This window comes from Thunnus thynnus, chromosome 10 (assembly GCF_963924715.1).
Source record: "Thunnus thynnus chromosome 10, fThuThy2.1, whole genome shotgun sequence".
Lineage (NCBI taxonomy): Eukaryota > Metazoa > Chordata > Actinopteri > Scombriformes > Scombridae > Thunnus > Thunnus thynnus.
In genome coordinates this window covers 29,692,788-29,719,086 of record NC_089526.1, presented here as the reverse complement: position 1 = coordinate 29,719,086, position 26,299 = coordinate 29,692,788, and the positions used below count along the sequence as shown (strand labels likewise).

The window sequence follows — 26,299 nt, the reverse complement described above, 5'->3', positions numbered from 1 at the left end:
AGATGAGAAGAGGGGAGAGGAGAGGAGAGAAGGAGAGGAGATGAGGAGGAAAGGAAGGGAGAGGAGACCGCCACACTGGACTAATTGATTATAGCGTTACAGCAGAATTATCACAGATTCATCCTGTGTTTGATATTGAGAAGAGCAGCCTGTGTATATGGGCATGTGTGCAAAATTAGTTTAGATTAGTTATGCGTGTGTGTGTGTGTGTGTGTGTGTGTGTGTGTGTGTGTGTGTCAGTTTGTGTCAGTTTTTCCCCGTTGAGGCCAAAGGAGTTCAGAGTCTCACAGCCTGAAAGATGATGCAGCAGTTTTGGAGATATCAGAGCTGCCTATCTTCAAAGAGTCCCAACATTAACTAAGTCTGTTTTAGAAGTGATTTCTTACTTTCTGGAACTGAGTTTGGCTGCAAAGTAATACCAGGAGAAACTTTGGATTTGGTGCTTGTGATCTTATAATCAGCTGTTCTTTTTTGTTGTTTTTTTTTTTTTTATTTACTTTAATCTACATGGTGTGATATAAGCCCTGTGCGAGACTCATTTGTAGGGTTTTATATCTTACACATTTGGATAAAGCCGTTGTGTTTTTTTGTGCTGTGGTCAGGGATATGCCAAAGTCCCTCTACCATTGATATTTAATGGAAGATAAGCTGTCAGGAGAGGCAAGGGACATCAATTTATATAGTGCTGAAACTACTCTCTTCCCCAAGGCAATCCCCCTCAATTTATTATTTCCAGATCTCCATTAAGCCACGTGTCCATTTTCTTTGAAATAAGTACCCTTAAGATGGCTCTTAATTGGAAATATGATAAAAATCCAGCATCTCTCAAATAAATCAGATTTTTCAACAAGTTAAAGGGTACCATATCCTCAACCTTCACAATCTGCCCCAAATGAGTTGTACCTCAACACCTCTATGTATTATTCGTCAGTGTTCTGTCTCCAGCAATTAATAGAGGGTTATTCCTTGTAGGCCATGATGGTAAAGATGCTCCAGCGAAGGCTAAACGTTTCTGTGAGGATTAAACTACCTCACAGGAAAACTGAATTAAAGGTTTGTCCATTTTCAAGTTGATTTTAAGGGTGAAACTGTAATGCTGATAAGAGACAGCCTTACTATATTCAGATAAAATCTTCTGCTCAATCCATTTCCAACTGCCTGCTTCACTCTTGCATTTGTAGGCCCATGACAAAGGGAATCTAGTATTATAAACCAGATAATATGAATAAATATCCGGAATTCCTAATCCACCACTTCTTCTTGGTCTCATCAATCTTTTGTAGCTGATTCTATTTCTTATCCCTCCACAAGAAACCTGTCAGTAATTTACTGATTTCTTTAACCAATAAGAGGGGGATTTGAGTGGTATAGCTGATATACTGTAAGGAATGATAATCTAGGTAAAATATTAATCTTTTATCACTTCTTCTTTCTAATGAAATAGGTTGTACTGTCCATCTCTTAATATCTTCCCTGAGTGTCTTTAGGAGTTGTGGACCATTTGAGTCAAAAATCTTATTGATGGGAGTCCAGATGTTTATTCCAAGCATACCTTGTGATCACCATCAGAAAGGGGCGGTACCAAGGTGTGAAGGATAGGTCAGGTGGTTTAGGGGAATGGCTTCACTCTTCTTATAATTCACTTTATAACCTGAGAACCTCCCAAATGCATCAATGAACTTCTGCGATTGACTGACAAGGTTTTGATAATGTTGACAACAAACCATCTGTGTACAGATTAGCTTTAAAATCAGACCCCCCAATGTAGATACCAGTCATTTTCTTCTAAGCTTGTACAGCACATGCCTGAATTCAAGGGCGAGGATGAAGAGGGATGGTGAGGCAGGGCAGCCTTGCCAGATAGACCTCAAGAGGTGGAAAGGTTCAGATACAATGCCATTAGTTTGGACTGATGCAATTGGTTTGTTATAGAGTGCCATCACCCAATGAATAATGACTGGTCCAAAAGCAAATTTGGAGAGTGCATGAAACAAATAATGCCACTTTATCCTATCGAAAGCTTAGATATAGTTATGACTGGATGCTGGAGAAAGCCTGCTCTCGCCATGACATGTAAAAGTCTCTTCATATTGTTAGAGACAAGGCGGCCTTTAATAAACTCTACTTGATCTAGATGTATCAATGAGGAAATGACTGTCTCCAAGTGCACTGCAGGGATCTTTGCAAGCAACTTATAATCATTATTTAACAACTTAAAGAGTGAAAATTACTCATCTGTGAATGACCCTTACCCGGTTTAGGCAACAAAGAGATGGTGGCTTGTTGCATACTCAGTGGCATGGACTGATTAGCTATTATGTCATTGAATAATAAAGTAAGAAGTGGAGATAGAATGTGTTGGAAACATCTATAAAATTCTCACTGTCTGGTGCTTTCCTGTTGAAAGAGTTTTCAAAGCAGAATTTATTTTAGATTCATGAACAGATACAGTTCCCTTTCCTCCTCTTTTAAAGCTGGTAAGGGTCCTCTAAGAATGTTACCATGTCCTTCTCATTTTTGGAGCCTTCCAACTGATAAAGTTTAGATTAAAATTCTCTGAAAGCTTGATTAATTTGCATTTACTCATAAATAGCTGATCTGGCACATCTAAATGGTATCAACTGACGATTTTCTAGTTGTTTTAGCCTTATAGCCAGCATTTTACCTGCTTTATCACCAGATTCAAATACTTCCTGCACAGTCTGAACACTGCAAATGCCATTTCCTCATGTATAATTGATTGCAGTTCTGCCTTAAGAATTATCATTGCTTTCTTAAGTCTTAAATTATTGGGATCCAGCATGTGCTGTGATTGTAATGTCTTAAGTTCTAAAATTAGCCTGTTTTTTATCATCATTTTCTTCTTTTTAGCTGAGGAGTGAGAATTATCCGTCCTCTACAGGTTGCTTTAAATGCCTCTCATACTATTTGTATTGAGGAAATTGAGACTTACAGAATTTCGGTTAACATTTATAAACTTGGTTATTTTCTCTCTTATCAAAGACACAAACTCTTCATCCTTAAGCAAAGAATTATTGCATCTCCATTGCTTACTTTTATGGTTATTTACAGAAAGAGAGAGGAGGACTGAAAGGGGCATGGTCAGAAATGATGATATTATGAATTTTACAATCAATCACATTCTCCACCTTAGATTGTAATAAAAGCGAATAGTCAATCCTGGAATATGAGTTATGACCATGAGAATAAAAAGTATATTCCCAGGCATGAGGGTTTACTACCTGCCATATGTCAGTCATTGCCAGAGCATTCTGTAATTCTTTAAGTGCACCATCAGATGCAAGGGGGCAGCTTGACCTATCCACTACCACATCACTAACCAGATTAAGGTCTCCTCCCATAAAGATTGGATCTGCAGCAAACTGGGATAGCACCACATTCAACTTGAAATTTGGCTTAACCAATATCAGGGGCATAGACATCCACTAAAGTGCATTTTTCATTTTGTAGAAGACCTGATATAATTCTATACCTGCCATCTTTGTCAACTATTTTTTGGGAAAGTCTGAAAGATAGTCTTTTTCCTATTAAGATACTGACGCCCCTAGAGGCCCCAGTACCTGGTGCTGAAAAGACCTGGCCAACCCATCTCTGTCTTATCTTAACGGATTCAGCATTCCTTAGATGTGTCTCCTGTAACATTGCCACATCACAATCCAGGGATTTCAAATGAGTGATGATTTTATATCTCTGTTTTATTTGAAATCCCTTTTACATTCCAGTTTATCAGCTTAATAGTTGTCATAACCACTTTGTACCATAAATCACATCACACATTAATTTGCTGTAAAGAAAAAAAGAGAAAGAAAAAGATAAGAAACAAAAATATGTCCTGGAATTATCAATGTTCTGCACCAACATTAAGGGGAATAAATACAAAACATATGAAAAACAACTCAAAATGTGTCAAAAGGCAAGTACAAAGTAACAAAAAAGAGATAGAAACTAAGTCCATCCCCTGTCTATCCTCAATGATCAGACCGTGTCCTTGAAATGAATGCAGGATTGGTGCATTCTGAATTTATGAAAGGGAGAGATGGGAAAAAAGCTAAAAACATAGTAAAAACAAAAAAAGATGAACTGAAATACCATAAAACACAAAAGGTCCTGCTCACAACCCACACTGGACTGGCCTCATCACATTATCTCAACCATTTTGATTCCATTTATGATGAGGCCAGAAAGAGAAAACAAATAAATAAAAGAAAATGGAAAAATGAATGAAAAAAATGAAATGTCGATATCTTTCAAGTCCAAGATATACCTCGGAATGTCATTCATCACCTTGTTCGGGTCACCTGCCCCCAAACCTTCTTCCAGGCCCACCAAAACTTTATTATTTCTCTTACAATGAGCTTCCAAGTTACTTAATTTGATTTTCAATGAGTTCACGTCTTTTGTCAGGTCTTTTAAAGCCTTCTGATCCTCTAAAGCCCCAATACTCTTCTCTGCGTTGGTTACTCTGTTCAAAATGGCCCGTGTGTCTTTTTTCAGTCCATTGATTGATTCATTGAGTTCATCAAACCTGTTTTGGAATGATTCTTTAATACTCAAGACCTCTGCGATCAGGTGTAATGCCCCGTCCAGTGTATCTTTCCCTGACAGCACGCCAACCAATATCACAATTCTTTACAGTTTGTCTTTTCTATGTGAGGTTTCCAACATCTGTCATTCACGCTTCTATATATATTACAAACCTTTTCCATAGTTGCGACACATTAACTTAAAGGTCTGTCACATGCAGGAGAGAGCTTAGCATGCCATTCCTCGTAGTCACGTGAGTATGAGGAATGGTAATCGGCAGGTTGTTAAGATAATGAGCATCCCTGTTGATGACAGTGTTGAAGAGTCCACAGGTGAAAAACAAAGACTACAGTGAGTAACCACCGACGGATGGACCTTTAGGGCCACAGAGCTGCATGTGTAAAGCTCAGCTACAAGATCATTCAGTAATGAAAATGACATTAAGCAAAAACAGAAAGGTTACCCCATAATCGAGGTCCATAATGAACTGTGGACTTTGGTTGCGTTACAACCCGAGAAACACATATGAGAGACATTTTGGCATTTTGCTCAGAATACTCTGGATCCCCATTAAGGACCCATGCTGGCCCCAGGACCCCAATTTAGAAGCTGCTGGCAACAGAATATGACTCTTTTTTTGGGGGGGGGGGGGGCTAACATGGATTAACCAACACGTTTCAACAAAAAGAAATTATACTGATGAACTAGTAAACTAGCTGCCACGCATGGAGCAAAGAAGGTGAAAGTACATCACTGATCTATGAATCTGAACAGGAAAAAGGGTATAATTTATGTGCTTTTTTAAGATCTAATAGCAGAACATTTTGAGACTAATTGAGCAGAGGTAATGCATGCTGCACACAATAAAAAGTGGCTCTTTTAGAATGTGTGTATGTGTATAAATTGCAAATGAAGCCATTCCCGTAGATGATAAGGAAATTATTGTATAGTGTATTATTGTATATCACTCTCTGACTGTGCCACTGCTGGAGAAATTAAAACATCATTTAGGAAACCAGGAGTAAAGATTTTAAAAAAGAACTTCCAACCTAACACACAAGTTCAGTCTGTTGACTGCCTGTTAAAGTCAATCCAGCCTGACCCCACTGACTATCTGTCCGTCTGGTCAGCTGAGGACAAATAATACTACTACAACTAACACTACTACTGCTGTCTGTCTGTCTGACTGTCTGTCCGTCTGTCTGTCTGTCTGTCTGTCTGTGGGGTCAGCTGAGGACAAACAATACTACTACAACTAACACTACTACTGCTGTCTGTCTGTCCACTGGGTCATCTGAGGACAGCTAGGTGTCATGAGAGGCTGTGGAAAATGTGGATTGCTGGCTGACAACGGGATTTCAGGTTCCAGGTGGATGTTTGTCTGCGCTCTGGTCATTTGAGGACACTCTCCTGGTCTCCAGTCTTATCTCTGGATCTATTGACTTCAAAGTAACGGAGGACACAACATCAGCCTAACATTTATAATTGAAATAGAAAAGGGAAAAGGAAGTGATTTTACGGTTAATTCTCTGTCACCTTTTAAGTTTTTTTTTGAAAAAGAAATTGAAAGAGCAAGAAAAGATGACTTATTTTTTCAAGCACTGTAATATCATGAGCATACTGACAGCTCTGAGGCTCTACGAGGGTCCACACAGTCTGTACTGACAACCAGTGCAGCTGCATAGCTGAGCGTTGTCTCCAAGATTATAAATTGAGCCATAGAAAAGAAAAACTGGTGACATACAGAGCAGTGGTTATCATACCGGGGTCGAGGGACTGACAGGGGTCCTGCAGGGGGCCCATATTAAATTGAGGAATGATCTTACTTAAAGCTACAGCATGCAGGCGAAGAAGGTTTGTAATTAGAGAAAACCTCATCACCCTAGTTCAAACCCAACACTTGTAGTCATCTTGGCCAGTTGTATGGTGTTAGCTTTTCCTAATAAAGACATGCAAAGACGTGTAGGATGTATCAGTGACCCAAAACTATTATCAATACAAAGTATAATATCAACTTCTAGGTAGTGCGAGCATCAAAGCTCCAAGTTTTCCAGTTTTCTGAGCTGAATTTGACTGATAGTTTATCTGACCAGTAGAGAGACATCCTGATAAGAAGTATGAATTTCTTTTTATTTTAATTCATTTAAGAATAAAATCAGTTTATAGCACTGTTTAGGATGATATCTGGGGTTATTTTTCACAGCAGTAAGGAAGGCTAACAGAGTCATAGGTTATTTAGTTAAAAATTACTCCAGTGCAAATATGTACTGTGTTGCACTTGGAGACAAGAGACTTCTTTATAGGTTATCCATACACAATAAACTGTGGCCTGCTTCATTTATGGTTGATTGAAAGTTTTGTTATTGTTGCCTTAGAAACAAATGGCATGAACTCACCATTTCTGTTGAACTGCCAACTATTTGTGTTTGTGAAGAACAAATCTGCCATGGTCAAACAGGCTAAAGTTGTGGAATGAAACACATTAAAAATGTCATTTCTGGTAGCTTTATTAGACTTAATTTGAGCACACATGCACTGTTCAAATAGCACGGTGTAACCAATCTGTCACTGTAACATATGGGGACAACTAGCAGCTCTAATAGCCAGCTATGAGTCCTCCACTTGGTCACACAGGGACATGTGCTTATCAGTGAGACAGCAGTCAGACAGACAGGATTGGGGAACAGACTATTTAACCATGGGGCTGGTCGCATCTGTTACACACTGGAAATCCAAGCATGCTAAGAATGCGATTGCATAATAAGCCAAGAACCGGGGCTGTTGAGGTGATTCAGAGTTCTGCTGTAACAGACGTGGAGAAAGAGTCACTTTAAAAACGTGGCTCGTATGCAGTGTTTGTATTTAGTCTGACTCTTATCTAACAGTATCGGCTGGAGGAAATACGAAACGTCTCGCTGCTGGACAATATAACTATGTGCATGTCTCAGAGATTATGAACGGCTAAGGGTGATATTCAATTTTATTCCCTTGTGTTCAAACAATGAGGACAACAGTGTGTCCCTGTGTGTGTTTCCATTCACATGGTGCTGGAAAAAAACAAAAACAAAAAAAACAGACATGCACACTGCTGGATAAGCCCTGCAGGAGGTGTCTCTGGTTAGATGCTTAAAAAATGTCTTCTTTGCTTTCCAAAAGAGTTTAAGTTAGATCATAGCTAGATCATACATACAACAACAGTGAGGTCATTTAACATAGACAGATTTGACACTGCTGTGAGCTCAAAACTGCACAGAAATGATCACACCAAGGGTGTAACTTCCAGCAGAGGTGAGAGGACATGTCCCACTCACTTTTCAAGACAGTGTCTTCTTACTGTCCAGCTGCTAAAATCAAGATGAGAAGAGCTTTGAGTTGTTAAAAATATTGCTATGCTCATCTGAGTAACCTTTAATACTGTGCACTCACAGCAATTATGCTTTAGTAGCAGCAGTGAGCACTTGGCCAACTTTTTTTGCCTGGATTTTGCCTCTCAGGCAACGTACAGTCCGCCCTATATTCTTGGCGGAGAGATTTGGGGCTGTGTGCGGCCTGAGAGGAAGACCTGCAGACACCACTCAGGGCTGAAATTACTACACTAACCTTAAACCTTTAAAAACATTAGAAGTGAGCATCAATCAAAGATAATGGAATGAGGGACGCTCATTTACAGTAAAGATGGAAATGCTACATTATTTATCACAAGCTATCAGGTCTCTATCAAGAAAACTAAATGTGATTATAGAGTTAGTGCATTATAATGCAGCATTCTTTCTTTTTTGTTATTGTATTATTGTTGGAAAGCACAATCATTTTGATCATATTTAAAGGACAGGTTCACAATTTTTCCAAGTCTGTCCTAAAACAATAGTCAGGTACCCATATGGACACTGACATGTGTTCATACTGACCATTAAAGATCCCTTCATAATGCACTTACAATGTAAGTGATGGGGGACAAACTCCACAGTCCTCCTTCTGTGCAAAAATGTATTTAAAAGTATATTTGAAGCTAATATGAAGCTTTAGCTGTTCAAATTAATCAAATCAAGTAGATATCTTTCAATGTTACAGACCATTGAGACATGAAGAGGGATTTTTTTTTACTAAAAAGACTAACTGTGGAAGATACTGTATCAACTTAATTTAACTAACTCAGACTGCTGAAATCTCAAATTATCTTCAGATAAACTTTTAAATACATTTTTGCACAGAAGGAGGACTGTGGATTTTGTCCCCCATCACTTACATTGTAAGTTCATTATGAAGGATGCTCTAATGGTCAGTATGAACAGGAGGAATCATCACAGCAACAAAAACCTATTTCAGTGTTCATATGGGCTCCTGACTATTGTTCGAAAAATCGTGAACCCATCCTTTAAAAACCTCTGACTTTGACTTTGTGTCCTCCCTGCTTGTGAAACCAAACCTACACCCATGAAACGCACTATTTAATACACTTGGATCTAGCAGGGAAAGTTGAGCTGATCACCATAATCATTTCACAGTGGTTTCCATTATTGCTCAGCTGATGACTGTACTTCCGAGTTACTTGATGATTTTATAATTTCCATGAATAACATTTGATGTATGTCGGAGCAAGAGGCTCGTGAGAAGCTTTAGATAATGTACTGTATGTGTGTAGGTGGTGGGTGATTTAAGGACACAGCCTCTCTGTCACGCACGGATGGATGAAGATTATACAAGACCCCAAATGATTAATGTGAGATCCACTTTAGTCTGCTTCATTAGTCCCATCCATACTGTACTCCAGTTTGACGAGCTTGGCTTGTGGCCAGGCTGCAGTTAACAGAGGCTTTTTAAGGTCGAGCCCAGCAGCTACTGTCTCGCACCTCAGTGAGGACTCAGCCTACTGTTTGTCTCACAAGGACAGAGAGCAAGGACAACATTTTGAAGTTACTGAATGTGGATGGATAAATCAGCCAACAAGGTTTAGAGGATCCAGAATATTCCAAATTTTTCAGATGTGTTTACGAACTATTTAGGAAGTGGAACCAGAAATCTACCAAAGTCATTTTTTTAATCTATTAGGCTTCTATCTTACATATTATTATAAATGCAATGTGTGACATTATACCCATCTGCTATTAATTACTCCATACATACTCAATAGGTGGACTGCGGTCAGGATCTGGACAGAATAACAAACTGCAACCTGTGACAGTGACATTGCTATCACGTTACCCCACCTGTCATCATTCTAGTCACCGCAGTTAGCAAAGCTGTCGTCAGATGTTGGAGCTCCGGGTGAAAGAGGAGGAAAATGGCTTGTTGAAAACTAGCCGATACAACAAAAGCAGAAAGGTTGCATTTAAGGATAGTTGGACTGAGGAATAAGCACAACACCTATGTGCTTAATTTGCAATGAAACAGTGGCCATAGTGAAGAGTGGTGACATAAAACACCACTATGACACCAAACATGCCCATTTTTAACAAAGCTATCCCAAAAACTTGGCAGTAAGAACCACAAAACTGAACCAAGTCAAGTTGTCATATCAAGTCTCCAGGAGAATAATTGTAAAATCAACACTACAGGTGTCACTATTCCCATTAAAACAGAAATACTGTCCATATACAGAGTTCACTAATGCACCTTTACTGGATCTGTGACTTATAGTGCTGTATTACACCATGACCTCTGTGAATTCCAGTTGTGATTGACTGGCAGGTGTCAGTGATTTTCCTGCAAGTGATTAAATGTGTGGACACTTCTCACTGAGGTGTTTAATTGCTGTTCTAAATCAATGCACCTATATTTAACTCTAGGTAACAGCAACACTAGAGAGAGTTTAACTGAAAAGCTCTGGGTTTGTGTACACAGCAGCAAACCAGCAGGCTACACCAGTGAGTCCTGTCTTTTCCTCCTCTTTACTTTGATCCAGAGTCTCACAAACACATCAGAGTATATCATATGTGCCTCTAGCAATACATCTGCCCAGCTCTTCACTGCTTCTCACAGCATAACTTAATTTCTGGCCCATGGCCATTATCCTTGTTTGTTTCTGATCTTTTGGACATCTAGCAGGATCAAAATTATGCGTTTGTGGTCATTAGATTCATATGAATATATATTTTCAACCTCTGCAGTGTAAAATCTAGTGCTGAGATCCAGATTTCTGATTGTTAAACTGGACATAGCTTGACCGCTCTGCGACATCACATCCAATGAAATGAAAACGGCCTTATAAAACTGAAACTAGATGTCACTGTTGTATATGTAGATATAATCCTGAATATCCTGTTTCGACATCATTTTGTCACACATTAGTTCACTGGGGTCACCAACCTGCACGTCTTTAAACACTTTCCAGTTGAAGTAAGAGGAAAAGTGACAGAGAGACACAATTCAATAAGGCAAAATTGAAAAATCTGAAAATCTGCCTCCTGAAGCACAGATTATCCTTTCCCTGAATCAACATCACTATACTACTACTATAGCCTACTACACCTGATACCTGATAGGTATGATACCATACCTGATTGATCTTATGTCTGCTCTAATATTGTCTCATTTTTAAAAATACACGGGTCATATCTAAAACTTTATTTTTTAAGTTTTCTATTTTCCAGGATTTTTCCCAAACCATTTGAGTTTTCACTGTTTTTTCCAAAACTTTTACAGGTTGGGAAAAAGCGTTTTTAATTAGCATATGAACCTGCATATAATAGAGTAGAGGCAGATATTAGCTAATCGCAGATACCAATATGTCAGCTGATAAGTAACAAGAAACTAGAGTAGAAAAAAGAAAAACATATTTTTGAGGAAAAGTGTATCCATTATTTTGTCTATTTTGTCCAGAGAGCACTGACAAGTTTATTTTCCAACTGTTAAATGTCCCTCTCAGTACATAACTTGGTTAAAATTCTTTAAGATAACATCAAAAATATTTTGTTGTATATTTATGTAAAAAACAATACCAGCTACTATTGTTTGCATTTTTTTCCAACTCATATCAGCCTCAAAAATCTGCAGCTTCTGGACTTCATATTATCCATTACAATGGTTGAAGGTACAGGTGTTGTAAGGTATTATCCCTTAATGTACTTAGCAGCTCTCAGTCTAGCTGTCCCTGAAGTTGCTGACTAAGAATACACTTTAGTCTTAATTAAATAAAACTGTTTATTGAGACTTTGCTTTGCTTCATTTTTATCTTGGTAACTCACTAAGCTGTGTAACATCGCTGGTGCATATCATCCTTTACCTTTCCTTGGTAATAACCCTAATTTTCCTCTTTTTGGGGGGAATTATCTAATACATCACTCACCACTGGAAGAAAATAACATCTGAAAGTGTGAAATGATGCACAAAATGACTGGCAAAGCAAAACCAAACAAAAGGTGGGCTGAAGGCGTCATTCGTCACATCCTTGTCTGATCTGGCTCTTGTGTCATGCTGACTGCCAGCCGAGTGTGACAAATCTGACAGGCTTAATCTGGCTATGCATCAACTCTGCTGTCGAGAGGCCGGACACACACACACACACTCAAACACTGGGACGGACGGACAGACAGATAGACCGACACATACATCGCTGCAGAAGAGACAGACAATTGATAAGGTTGAAAAAGCTTGGAGGACTCAACAACCGCAATGATGAACACCAGATAGTTTCAATCTGACAGGCGGCCACTCTAATCGAGATGTTTAACTTTTAACAGTCTAACAAAGAAAAGGCAAACTGTAGACATTAAGAGAAAGAACATACACAGGTAAGTAAATACGTATGGCAGTTAACAAAGAGTAAATGCATATCTCTCTATACTAAAGGAAGGAATGTCTGTATGTATGTCCTTCGTATATCTCAAGGACCGTTCGATTGATCCGATTGACTCCACACTTGGTGGGTGTATGTCTGGGGACCTTGGTGCAACTTGGATACACAATACCTTTAATGTGAATAAACTTTGAATAAACCAGCTATCAGCAAGCTGCTCCGCTCTGTGCAGGGGCAGGGCAGAGCTTCAGGGCTCTGCCGACTGACTCTAGCATGTCAGGGAGAGACCAGAGATGAGGTGTGACACGAGTCAAGAGAAGAGTGCTCTAAAAAGAGAAAAAGTAGACAGTGAAAACAGAGCTTTTAATCAAGAATGGACACTCTTAACCTGTCTCTTGACAGAAAGCCTAGCGTTAGCAGCACATTTAGTAGATCAGCAGCAACAGCAGCCAGTGAACCGTTGTGTCTACACAGGAGGCGTTCAAGTACATTGTTGAGCATAGGCCACCCGCGTTTTGGAAGTGCTCAGAGCCCAGTATACAATGACTGTAATTATGCACATAAAACAAAAGGAAATAATTTCCACGGGCAGTTCAAAACCATCTTGTCTCATATGTTCTGAGACTGTGGGGATTGTGAAGCGCCTCTAGCATAAATCTTTGGAGCAAACATACCCACTCAAATCCGAACTGTAGGCACAGAAAATCTAAGATCTAAGAGCCCAATGTGATCGATCCACTTTATTTTAGGATGCACATTATTTTATTTTTAAATGCAGCCCTCATTTTACTTTCTCTCAACCAACACAGAGAGTTTGACACAAGCTGACAATAAGCTTGAATGTATGTGTGTGTGTGTGAATGTGTGTTGTGTAAGGGATAGCGTGATATGTCTAAAAGCTATAGGCCTAATCTGACGATCCATACTGACAGACGAGCTCCACACAAAGACCATAAAGAGAGAAGAGCCATCGGGCAAAATTAGCCTACACTTCAATAAAGAGACAACTGATCAAAAGCCTTTCCTCAAGGGCTCTCCAAGGATTTGCTTAAAATGTGTCCTGATGTGCTGTGCACTAGCTGTGCTGATTGGCTGACTGTCCTAAGCATCAAACCAAGACAAAAGATGGGAAACGACTAGAGGGATTAGAGGAAAAATCAAAACAGAGATTGTCTGTGGGCATAAACACTGCGCTCATACATACAGTATGATGTCATTTTATCAAGCAAAACAATAGATGTAAAGCGGACGTTAAGTGACGAGCTGCAGAGGGCCTGGTTACCATCAGGGTTTGTTACGTGGCCGCCAGCACAGGCCTGTATCTGGTGATACTTTTAACGACTTCCACTGGACTGGCTGCCAAGCAACATGTGGCAGGACTTTTAGGTAAAGGTAATTTGTCTTCGTTAAAATGACAAAGTAGGACTGCAAAATAGAAGAATGGCGTACTGTATCCTCGCTGGTTTGTGTTTGTATAGATTGACCACATTTTACCAAAGTCAATTCTACTGTTGCGAATGATGAGAGATTATCCTGAAATTTAAAGATCCCCTGCAGATGACATGTTTTAAAACATAAAAAATAGTCTACTTTGATTAATAATTTGCATCTGATACAGTTTTACCATAACTTACCATAACAGTTTTACATAACTAGAAATTCTTAAAATGCCATCTACTCCTTCTCCGTTAGTGAACAATCCCCTGGAGCGCTGGAGGTTTCAAGTTTCCACATCACACTTCTGTAAGTTGCATACTGGACCACGATTGGCTCCAAACTAGTTGTGATGTCATAAATCATGCTCCTAGGTACACGCCTTAAACTCACAATTAAGTTGAGCACAGAGAAACTTTAGCAGATGAATGTGAAAACAAACTCTGCACAAACAGATGTTTGTGGTGTTTTCACCGGATTAGACTCAACATAATTTGGCACAAACTGGCGGTCTTGATTCCTCAAAACCAAGTGGACCCGTGAAGACCTCTAGTGGAGCGCAAAGTGCATTACATCTGTTTATACATGGTCTGCAAAGATTTACTGCTGACAAAGAAATGACATGCAAAGTTAAAGCTATCACGCATTAACATCATACAAAGTGGCTTAATAATTCAACAACAGGCTACAATCATTTAAATCAAAAGGCACAATGAGGGTCCAAAATGAACTTTTTGGTTCATCTGCCAATGATGCAAAACGCATATTTAGCATCACACCAAAGAGACAATTATGACAACTTTTACACTGAACATTTTCAATTAAAAAAAAAAAAATCTTTTCCAGTGCCACACACACTCATATATGAACACAGGAGTATATACTGAGTACAAACTTTGTCTTTACCTAACTTATACACTATGCTCCTACACCTCATCATCAGACATGTCTGTGTCACCCCTGTTCTCAACCCTTCTCACTACCATCCTTAAAATTAGGCCTCTGACTTTTTTCCTTCAGTGGTGCTGTTGTGCACATACAGAGCCCACAACGCCAGGACCCAAAGTTGAACACACTGGCAGTGGAATCAGTTGAAACTACCATAGAATTGTTCCTTACGTCCATAGAGTCACGTGCATGTAATTTACAGGCGCATTTGACACCAGAGGGGCTCTGGAGGCCCAGATAGCTGTAGATGTAATAAATGTCAAAGACTGAAATGCCCCAACACAGAAAATGTACACTGTTTTCTACAGATGCACCGATACGGAATTACAGGACCGATAACAATAATTAATTAAGTTACTAACGTTCAAAGCACCAAGGTTTACAGCATTTACAATCCCTACAATAAAAGTTATATTAATATTATATATATATATATATATATATTTATTGTACACTTGTTTGTAATAACCAGTGTATAATATGAAGACTAATTAACACCAGATCTTATCTCTTTATTGACAAGACCCTTAGAATAACATTTCATACTGATTAATGGTTGAAGCCCTAAGACTCTACTGTTTAGAAAAGCTGCTGGTCCTTAACAGTAAGCTTGTTAACAGCTCTGTGGCATCATTCATCGTCTCCTCTGTCCTCCTCCCTTTGCTGCTGCTGGTCAGACTCGCTGCTGCAGGTACTGCTGGTAGAGAGGAGGGCCAGACTGGTGTCAGCCTAGAGTCTACAAGAATTCAACTTATTTTAAGATAGGCCTACTTAGCTAAACTATCGCTACATACAGTGAATGCCCATTTTGAGCTTGTTCATAAGTTCCCTATTAGCATAACAAGCTCTGTATGTCTGTAACCACTAGACACCACCAATGGTGCACCAATGAAATTCCACCTTCTGTCTGTCAGAATGCCAATGAACGAACCTTGCAGAAGTAAGCATACTTGCAATCGAAGTTGAATTTATCCAAATTTTGGGCACAACAGCTGATGGAAAAGCAAGTAACACCTGCTCTCACTGGTGCAGCTACTTAAAAGAGAGTAGCCTCATTCTTCATTGAAAACAATGGCTCATACATTTACTTCTCAACCTTCTGATACTTGAAAATATAACTGTGCTCTCTGATGCCTAAGGTGGGTACAACAGTTATGTAAGTATCTACTCTGGACTGTTCCATTTTGATATTTTATAGGTTTGACACCTATATTTAAGGGCTATATTTTGATACCAATGTTTCTACCTCAGGTTTAAGCTATTTTTGCCTGATGTTGTTATTGTTGTTAGTGCCATTGTTATGACTATTGATGATACCATTTCTGTTTGCTGCTATAAGGTTTATACTATTCTGACTATTATTACTGACTATTTGTGCCTTAAAAGTCTGACAAGAAATGTTCTGCAGGCCTTAGTTTAGTGGTTTCCCAGACAACAAGCACCTCTCATGTGCTTTTACTTCCTTAGTTTAGAGGAGATTAGTACGATTAGTACGAGATCTGCATAGGGATTTAGGGCTTCCCTTTTTCTTTTTCTGTTTCTTTGTCTGTTTCTTTTTGTTTTTTTCTATACATTTTACATTTTGAAATAACTAAACATGCTCATACTCATCCTTTGTTTTTCAATGCCTTTAGTCACAGTAGCTCTCGATGGCATAACATACTTTGGCTCAAGGTACGAATACAAAAATTAATATGATTATAAGGTGACTCTGATTATAAGATGCCCCCCTTTTACATTACTTTTTAAATATAACTTAAGTCATAGTATAGTTACATATTCACACACTCTCCTGCCAGGCTCTGGGAAGCAGTCAAAAATTATTTTCTCTGGCAGGTAGCATTAATACGACTGCCTGTTTGTCTTTTTGAGCTCCTTATCATCTGCCACAGTGATATTTGGCAGCTTGACATATTCTGTTTCTGCAGTAGAGATGTTGGAAGACACTTTGGACTCGTTTTCACTCATCACGAATTTGTTTCCTCAGTGGCAGAAAAACACATGAGCCCTCAGAAACTCCTGCAGGTTAAACTGGACTAACAAAACAATTTTAGGGCTGACTGACTCTAACACACTCACTATAAACAGACTTAAAGGCACTCAGTAGCAACATTAAGGCTACAAACAACCCATAATGCAACACTCCATGTAGAAGTTTGTTTTACACCTGTACTTTATCCATTCAATAAGAATATCTGATGTTGTGAACATGTAACCCTCTATCCGTCAGCAGAGTATGCATGCAAATTAATCTATAGACCAACATGTATAACTGGTCAAAAATATTCTCAGCAGTTAACCCATTAACGGTTAACTGTTGACATCACTATAAGACTATAAGACAGAAATCCCTTAGACCATGGTGCCTATCAACCTATAAGCATTCTTTGTTCTGACTATAAAATTCTCACCAAGATCCTCTCTCAACCCACTGAAACAGTGATTCCTAGCATCATTGCACCTGACCAAACAGGCTTCATACCAGGCAGGCATTCTTTTTACAACATGGGTAAACTGTTAAATGTGCTCTACTCTTCTCAATCTGCACAGCAAGTGGAAGATGTGCTCTCCCTATACGCCAAGAAGCCTTTGATCGAATTGAATGGAAGTACCTTCTCGCTGTTCTAGAAAGATTTGGATTTGGCCCGTCATTCATTACGTGGATCAGACTACTTTATGCAACCCCAAAGGCGTTGCATAAAGTAGGCGTGGAATTGTGAACCAATTCCATATGTTCAGGCCACTTTCTCCTCCATCCCGGCGTTAGACAAGGCTGCTGCCTACCTCCATATATATTTAATATTACTATTGAACCCTTGGCTATAACTCTAAAAGCAGACGAAAATATAGCTGGTATTGTGAGAGGGGGATCTACCCATAAAGTTTCTCTCTATGCAGATGACCTCCTTCTCTATGTATCTAACCCAGCAGAATCCTTACCTCAGCTTATAAATATGTTTCCCCACTTTGGAAGACTCTCAGGCTATAAATTAAACTTTTCCAAAACCAAATAGCATCAGATCTTAGCTACAATATCTTTCCATATAAGCTGGAGCATCATTTATTTGCCTATCTGGAAATCACCGTTACACAATCTTATAATGATTTATATGATTTATCTTGGAAGCTGTCTGTGTCTATGTATATCTGTATTTAAATATTTGTGTTGAGATATGTGAGTATGTATATGTCTTTATATATGTATGAGTATGTGTGTATTAGGGGTGGACGGATCGATCCCAAAGTATCAATACTACAGATACTACATTTCGTTTTGTTTTCTCTCTTCTACATTGTACCCATTTCATCAAAGAGTAGAACTGTGTGCAACGTTCTGTTGTTGTGAACAGTGATCACGTCTTCGTGCATGCGCTCTTTGCTTCTCCACTGCTGTTGTGGTGTCATGTGTGCACTCAAACAATGAACATACGCAGAGCGCCAAGTAGTGTCCACTCTGACTACTGGCACCAATCCGACACATGAATGCAGTGATGGCTGAACGAAAGAGTGTCGAGTGGAGCTATATCACAGCTGTCAATGAACAAATTAAACACATTAAAAAACACAAGAAAGAGAACTTTGAGCTGCAACAGAAAAAAAGGGAGAAGGAGGGAAATGCCTTCAGACAGACCCCAAACACAGAGAGAAGAATATCTAGGTATACAGTATATAGTCGTGAAATTAATATTTTAGTCGAATCAGATCTTCAGCATTGGTTAATGTTAACATTTACAAACTGTAATTGGTCATCATTAGCTGTTACTTTAGCAGACTGGTTAAGCATAGACTACATTTAGACATTCAAATAATATATTAATCATTTTAATGGAATTGAAAAAACTATACCACATGCTTCAGTTGGGAATCAAACCCTGGTCTCACAATGGCAATGATTGCTAATCTTTGGCAAATCATTTAGTGGTCATGAAAATGTATTCAGATTTAGCCTATTGATGATGCAGTCAGTATTGACTATATTAACATATTATCAGTACTGATATCAGTGATTCTTGCTCTGTATTACTTGGCAGTGTTTCCCCTATGATAGTACTGGCCTGTCGGCCCACCAGGCCAACAAAAACCCCTGCCAGGCCAAAAAATATTTTTTTAAATGTCAAAAATAACACCAAGTATCCATTCATTTGCAAATCAATAGCATTTGGGAGCCTCTGAGCAGCACTGTCTCGAAACGTGAGTTAACGTCTGTGTTGTTGCCTGGGAAACTGCAGGTAGCATAACTCCTTTTAAGGAATAGGGCAGAGCGTAAGCGAGTGAGTGGTTAAGTGAGAGGGCGAGCGGCAGAAAAATAACGGTGAATGCGAGCGGAGCAGAGAAAAAGGTTAGCAGTAAGTTGTCAGTCTGGCAGTAAATGTACAGTACAGACTACAGTGTGTCAGTTAATAAATGCTGCAGCTTGTTAAAACCATGAAAAGTCACGTCTGTTGTTTCCCCAACTGCTGGAAAAGTGAAGGGGTTAGCTCCAAAGTTAGCAACAATGGATTAACCTAACCTGACGACGCTAAACAGATAAATAGAAAATGGAGAAATGTGGAGGAAACACTGCTTAGTATTGGATCAAAACCAAATGTTGCAGTATCACCCACCCCTCGTGTATGTATTGTATATATCTATGTGTGTATATGTGCATGTTTATTAGTGCTGGGCAATGTACCCATATACCAGTTTGAATTTTTCATATACAGTGCATAGCTGAAATAACTGCTGTAACTCTTCATTAAGCGGCAAAATATACAAAATCCCCTCTCAATAGAGTATATTGAGAGGGGAGCCCTATTAACCGCGTAACCTTCTTACTAATGGTACTAACTTTATAACACAACAATTAATAAACCACAACTAACTATCTTTAACAGCGCAAAATACCATGGCACACAACAATTTGTGACACAAACAATTTGTAACACTAATAATTGTACATTTACAAAATTACACTGCCGAATGGCGTGCTGGGTACAGCTCGCTAGCTAGCAAGGTAGCACCATTATTGAGATTCTGGAGATTCAGATTAATATTTGGGCAAACGAGGCCTTGCATATAATGACGGTTATTGGGGCAATCTCCGTCAACCTCCTACTGCTTAGAAATAAACATGACTTTTACATGAATTGCTTCAAAAGTTTGTGAGTCTGAACGAAAGTAAACACAGGAACTAGCCACCTGTTGCAGCATTATGGCTAACTGCATGGGGAACTACATCTGAGGAAGTTTGCACATCGATTTGTTTACGTCTGAGGCTGTGGATAGCTCAGTGTCTGTTCATGCTAGAGAAGTAGTAACTTAGCAGATGAAAATAAATGGTTCATGTCTGCAAGTTTCCAAATTGCAAGAATAAAATTATAAGATACACACTGAGCAGGTTTATGGACTACTGCTAGATGATAGAGACTTGCATACTGTAATTCCTCACACAGTTCTGTGTTGTTATTGCATTTTTCTTACTGTGTGGAGCTGAACATTGATCCAGCCAGCCAACCGAATCTCAAAAAATACTGCTATACAAATTTTTGGTCATACTGCCCAGCACTAATATTTATGTGTCCCTTTGCACTAGGTGTCTGACTATTGAGTGATTTCAATTGTAACAAACAAATCCCCTTTGTTTTCACACATTTAATTAATAATGTTAATTTACTTATTCATTTTTTATTAATTTAATTTTATTTGCATTATTATTATTTTTATTTTTGAGTGTCCACGAAGGGTGGGAATGTGTGCTTTAATGTTTGTGTGTATATTTTATGAAAAACCTATAAATAAAGTTTAAAAAAAAAAAATCAAAATCTAATAATATAAGAAAAGCACCAGAAAAAGATCTACATCGAAATGGAACACTAGGGAATGCAGTATATAAGAATATCAAATAAAAGACTGCTGCCTTTAAACTGACACTTTCCCTTCTTCCACAATGAAGTACACACACAAAAACACAGACAGGCAAACACACAAGTCCAACCTTGCTTGCCATTCAGAGAAGTATGTAAACATGAAAATATGCACGTATGGTTAAATACAGAGACATGAAGAACAAAGAGGCACAGCATGTGCAAAAGCAGCAGCTAGAGGCAGCAGAGACATTACAGGCTGCAGTCACGCAGCAAAAATCCATCTAGTTCCCTCTGACTGGGGAAAATAGAAAATTTAAAAAAAGAGAAAAGTTAAAAGAAAATCAGACAGCAGAGCACAGCTGAACAGAGCGACCCGCCTCCCCTGAGAGAGGTCTGACTGACTGTCTGGAAGGAAATGAATTCCTCAGACCAAACACACACACACACACACAAAAGAAGATACTGAGACATGCATACACTTAAACTCATATTAAACACGTATGCACACACATGTTGCACTCAGACACACAAATGCACACACAAATAAACATGAGAAGTCGTTAGTTGGTAAAAAATACTGTATGTAATGCAATTCTATGTTGGCTAGACATTGCTACCACACATACACGCTTATCATTGGCTCATTTCAAAATGCCGACATATGATTGACAGTTTCTCACCAACAGCTAAAATCAAGAGTACATGTTACTTGTCTCTTGTTTTCAACAGCACATAATCGTATTACGTACAGTGTACATAATTGGATTATGTACACTTAAGATTGACAGTAAGGAGGGATAAGGCCAACAACTATCACAATCAGTGAACAAACTGTGTAACCTCACAAGCAAGTCAAAAGCTATCAGCATATAATGTGCTTTATATAAGAAGTTTCCAAATCTTTTAGTGTCATTTTTATGTAATACTGTAATTTGATCCACCTTACACAACATTTAAGATTTTGACCAAACTAAACAAAGTTCATGTGCAGTGACCTTGCAGTTCTTTGCCTTTTGACAGAAAATGTTCCTGCTCTCTAGATGTAAAGATCAGAGGATGTGTTACCTTGTACTTCAAATCAATTCTGATACAAGTCCTCAAAAAAAAATTTAAAGAAAGTTGACAAAAGAATCTTGTAAGATGTGTTTGAAAGCTTCAGAAAAAGCAACCTTCTGTTATGAGAGAGAATGATTTACTTGCTAGATCTGTCTTATTGACTGTGTAACAAATAAACATAAAATCAAGTTTGTCACTGAGCTTTACACCACTCAACTGCTGTGCTGTATGTGCAGAGGTGACTGATCCCCGTGGCTAGCTTACTGTAGCAAAACCAGGCTATTTAGCTTAGCGTTATGCAAAACGGTGAAATGAGGGGGTGTGGTTTAATATCATTCAAATCATGTATTTCACTAGTAAATGAGCATCTTACCATGAAGACATGTAACAGACGCACAAATGCAGACTCTGTTTGGATCTGTAGCGGTCAGCTGAGCTATGATGCGTTGGGTTAACTCACGAGGATCAGCTTGTTGCCAACAATGGAGTCCCCAGTGCTGTCTGGTGGACAAACTACACCATAGCAGTAATGCTAATAAAATATCTCAAACACCTATCTTTGGCTTTCCAAAACTGGCCAGTTGTGATTTATGTCCAATAAGCTGAAGATAAAATCAGCCTGCTGATGTAGGGTTTTAGTTATGTGTGAGTGAAATGTGAACTATTACACTGCAGACAGCTGAAAACTTCTACTCTTCTTACTGTGAATATTGGCTTGCAACATCTGCCAAAGTTAGAGTCACTTTGGTTATTTTACATGAGAGATTTCTTTTTTCTCTGCGTTCTTCTCACTGGTTTGAAGTGGGCGGGGCTCAGCTAGAACAAGGTGATATCAATTATTTGAATCAGATTCTGATGAGTGTTGGTGAGTTATTTGGAGTTTTTGAGATGCAAACTCTTAATAAATAATACCTAAAGATGTTTTTTACTCACTGATTATTAAATATTGTTATACAGAAAATTTTGTGAAGGGTGGGGGGGAGGGGGGGGTCCCCGCACAGACTCCTGGAAGTCCCTTGACCTCATTTTGGGAGCCACTGCTTCATGGCACAGACTGCACTGGAACCACAATGAAATTTCAAGCAGAGTCCAAGAAGGAACCGGGGTAGATAGGTCAAACCTAATGGCACATTGAATTCTGCTCTAAAAGGACATTAGAGGTAAAACGCTACATGAAACAACTTGTTATGAGTCCTTATTTTCACAGACAAGTCTTTGTCTCAGCAGCCATAAAACTGCAGTGAGACAAGAAGCTGACTAAGGAAAATAAGTGTGATAATAATGCAGTTAAAGCACTGCAGCTCCGAATCCTTTTGGAGTTTCCCAGTCACTGCATGCTGATCTCATTCTGCATTAATCAGCCAAAGGTCACTGTTACTATACATAAGGAAACTTTTTTTTTCCTCAGGATTTAATGAGCAGGGTTATTATCTGTTACTATGAGACCGAGGTTCATTAAATATATGACCACTCTTGACTATATGTTGACATCAGCACCACACCAGCAGGGATGAGACACAGTTTAACATCTTCACACACTGAAGAAAAAGCAGTCTGCACATTCAGTCACTTAATGAAACAGCTCTGAATGTCTGTCTCGTTTGAAGCCTTTGTGTCTTTAACTGCATAATGTGCCTAGCGAAAATTAAATGTGCTACCTGAAAATCCCCTGCTTTAAATACTCCTACAGCGTACTGACTAATAAATTGAAATACTGTCTGGCACCATGCTCCAGAATATTACATTCGAAAGATCAAATATTTTTCAAATTTCTTTGCTCTTGAAGGAACAGTGACTCAGTCACAAGTCCTACAGGTGATCATGCACAGTTTGAACATCTACAGTACAGTTCCACGGCTCCTGATGAGGATCGTGTGATACAGTCACAAGCCCCGGAACAGATACTACATGGACCTTGATGTTAGATTGTTTTATCAATTAAAGATTGTCGTAAATAGTTTTTTTAAAAGATTAAAGGAGAACTACAACTGTTTAGTATTGCACTGTCATGAAAAGGGGTAAAGGGATGGGTGATAAAATCCTCTTTCACACAATCAGATCTTTCAAACCCTATGTACTCAATTTGTAACAACAGCTTTCTGTTAAAAAACCCACACCTAAACTGAGATTACTCCAAAAATTAGGCTACTTGAAGAAGAAGATTACTAAAAATGGAATATCTTCTTGTTCTAATAGTTCTTCATGAAATAGACCTGAAACAAGATAGGAGCCACTATTTCAGATAGTGCAAACGCGTAAACACAGTATTTGTTTTTGTCCTTCCTGTGCAGTCACTCTCCACTGCAGTCTACCAATTAAAGCTGTCTAACACTAATCAAGGCAACATTATCACCCCCCATCAAATAATCAGCAATAAATAAGAGGCGCTGTTTCGACTTGAGATTGCAGATCCCCTTGGGCAAATCAAAAGACACAAAGAAAATGCCACAAATGCATCAATCCTCAAGTGAAAATCCAACAAGTGGATTTCATCTTGAGGGTCAAAAAACGGTAGCCTCAAAAAAACTGCAGTGTGCATCAATCAAAACAGAGACAAGGTCATTGGGCTTAATTCCTGAGAAACACTCAAGTGATTGTATCAGAAAATTTCAGCTGCAAATTAACACCTAGCATGTAATCCTCAAAGGAATTTGTCATTCACGCTTCATTTGATTGAAAGACGTTCTTCTGGACAAGCATTTCAGCTTCTTTCAGTGTTTAATCTAGGATAACAATACAGACTAATGACAAATGAGGCTGATTGTTGTTGAACATCAGTGTCCTGATTGACCGCAGTTTACTTTTGTCATCATGTAGACACAATTACACAGCTGACAGCTAGACAACCTGTCTGTCTGTGATGACAAGCACACAATTACATAAGTCAGGATTACTTGTCATGCATTAAAAGCTATGGTAGTACTTTGTGTGTAAGTGTGTGTGTGTGTGTGTGTGTGTGTGTGTGTGAGAGAGTCCCAACTAGGCCAGTATATCCCTAGGCTTTATCCAGCACAGTAGTCTAATCTAATCACACCTAATTGTACAGACGCGTCTCAGCCTGATTCCCCGCACACGTCTGTCAGTCTGTTTACCTGCTGCCTTTTTATGTCTGTTCTCCAGGATATGTTTTTATTTATATCACTTCCTTTCATTTCTTATTTTCATCTCATTTTTATTTTCTATTTCCATGTTTTCTTCCAACTACAATTTGAATTGTATTCACTTTTTGTGTTAGGAAATAGTAACTAAAATGATACTATGGATATTGTGCACATTTTCCATTTTTCAAAAGAACATAATACTTTTTGGGCATATCTGTGGTGAAAAGTGTTGAAGTTTCAAGCCTCTGTTTGGGTGCTTCCCATGGCAGTGTTTGACTGACAGTTGAGGGCCAGAGTTGATCAGAGACACACTGTCAAGTTCTATGGTGTGCTACTAACTGGAGGCTGTCATATTTCTGTATAGTACATGAGCATACAATTTGTTTCTTCCTTTTTAAACAAGTCTGTCCCTTTACAACATTTCAAATTTGGGCGGACCTATTGTACTGTAAAGACTGTATTAAACTTGTAGTGGAAGCAAGCTAGCTAGGCTAATTAGCTTTCACTCAGAAAATGTACGCTAGTCATTCTCCCTTGCTAACATTAGCATATGAAGTTATATTTGTGCCTTTTGTTCATCCTATTTCAACATCTGTTGAGTTATTGGAAGCTCTCACAGACAGTGCTGTGTTCATACCTTAGACTGTGAAAAAATATGGACGTCACTGTGATGTCACCCATTGGTTTGTGAACTGTCGTTTTGAAACCTCGAATTTAGCGTTTTGACCATCGCCATCTTGGATTTGACCGTAACGATGTTTGATTTTTGGAGCCAGAAGTGACCATATTTGGACGAGAGGGTGGAGGTGACCGTAGCGCTAGCTGCTAGCTTGGTTAGCACGGTACATTTCCAATCTATGGTTAACCGTGATAACGTTAGTGCTACTGCTAATTTCTGCTAGTGCAAAACAGGCCTAAAACCATTAAAACAAAATGTACTCACCGGAAAAGATGAACATCTGACTCCTTAGAGGATCTTTTATCACAACCAAATGCTGCACAAGACTTTTTTTATAGGGATACACGATATTATCGGCATGTCATCGCATAACAAACCGGGGCTCAGTGCTCTGGTCGGATTCACATGCAGAACCGGGGCTAACGTTAGCTCAGAGGCTAGCAGAGGCTAGCTGGCTGTGCCTCCCTCCGGTCATGCTACGGCTAACGCTCCGCTAGCCTCTCAGCTAACGTTGGCCCCGGCTCTCCATGTGGATCCAACCGGAGCACCGAGCCCCGGTTTGTTATTCAGGTTAAAGTGGGAAGAAGCACAGGGTCTGACGGGCAGCTTGAGTGAAGTAGAGCCTGCGGAGGAAGCACCAAAACCGTCACGGAGAAACAGTCCGTCGAAGGGCTGCTAAATTCGGCTGCACAGATAGGAAACACCTCGGCTGACAGGATGTACCACTCTGTTTGGGGGGAGGGGGGAACTCTACTGCTCCTCCTACTTGGCAGGTTCATTAAAGTTTTAAGGCTTCCTAAATTCTTCCTTCATATATTGTATTTCTTGATCATACTTAGTACAATCTATGCTTGCATGCATAATAGTCTCCTCAGCCATCTGGAAAAAAATATGTGCATATATCGGTATCGGTGCATATATCGGTATCAGCATCGGCAATCGGCCACAGTGAGTT

General features: G+C 39.1%; 1 protein-coding gene across 2 annotated transcripts in view; it reads right to left on the bottom strand.

The window, feature by feature from the left end:
• LOC137191948 (low-density lipoprotein receptor class A domain-containing protein 4-like) overlaps nt 1-26,299 on the bottom strand; it is a 228,506-nt gene that overhangs the window by 150,010 nt on the left and 52,197 nt on the right. Inside the window, exon 1 of one of the 2 annotated variants that reach the window (XM_067602456.1) lies at nt 25,609-26,057. The exons of the other annotated variant lie outside the window; for it this stretch is intronic. The gene's annotated coding sequence lies outside the window, so the exon portion shown is untranslated. Of the gene's footprint in view, nt 1-25,608; nt 26,058-26,299 lie in introns of those variants that run through there. 2 annotated transcript variants of the gene reach the window in all.